At 30.1% G+C, this 678-nt stretch overlaps 1 protein-coding gene and 1 long non-coding RNA gene across 2 annotated transcripts in view; both read right to left on the reverse strand.

The window, feature by feature from the left end:
- LOC119592765 (breast cancer metastasis-suppressor 1-like protein) overlaps nucleotides 1-678 on the reverse strand; it is a gene marked incomplete in the record, with an annotated part of 50,958 nt that overhangs the window by 16,734 nt on the left and 33,546 nt on the right.
- Nucleotides 512-678, reverse strand: part of LOC119592766 — a 5,236-nt gene continuing 5,069 nt past the window's right edge. Inside the window, exon 3 of the long non-coding RNA XR_005230460.1 lies at nucleotides 512-590. This is a non-coding gene — a long non-coding RNA (uncharacterized LOC119592766). The remainder of the gene's footprint in view (nucleotides 591-678) is intronic.

Consider the following 678-nt stretch of genomic DNA (forward strand, 5'->3'; position numbering starts at 1 on the left):
CATTTAGTAACCAATGTATCATTATTTCTGCAGATTTTATCCCAATTACGAACACATGACTTACTTCAGCCAGAATAATTCCTACATATCTGGTGCTTGTGCAAGCAGTTTCAGTTCTTCCATCAAATTTTGGTGCAAGATGACATTTACATGATAAGATACATAATTCTAAATTTAACAACAAAAATCTTATAAACTGAAACCCTTAATTTTTCTTATAAGCTGTTGACTAAAAATATTTCGTGTCAAAATCTATCAAAAAGAACACATGTAATGAAAAAAATACAGCCCTACAGGATACTATTTTTTTCCTGAACGTTCTGCTGATGGAAATGTTATAAAACAAAATTAATAGTTTTATGGCAAATCCCATGTTCAAATGAAAAATATACCTCCATAGGTTAGAAAACTATGGATATATTCAATTCCAAATATCCTTACAAAGTAGGTAATGTTTCCATTTGTATATTAATGTAGGTTAGATTCATATTCATTGAAAACAAATACTTTATTCTAAAAACTCAGACATGGTTATCATTGACACAGTTCCTGTCATTCAGTATTAATTGGACATATCCTCCTACTGCCACCTGAAAGAAAGAAAGAAAAATGATGAGATTCAGCTAAATAATCATAATTTGTATATTTATGTCACTCTCTCTTCTTTCTCCCACTCCC

The sequence above is a fragment of the Penaeus monodon genome, chromosome 30, assembly GCF_015228065.2.
Source record: "Penaeus monodon isolate SGIC_2016 chromosome 30, NSTDA_Pmon_1, whole genome shotgun sequence".
Taxonomy (NCBI): domain Eukaryota; kingdom Metazoa; phylum Arthropoda; class Malacostraca; order Decapoda; family Penaeidae; genus Penaeus; species Penaeus monodon.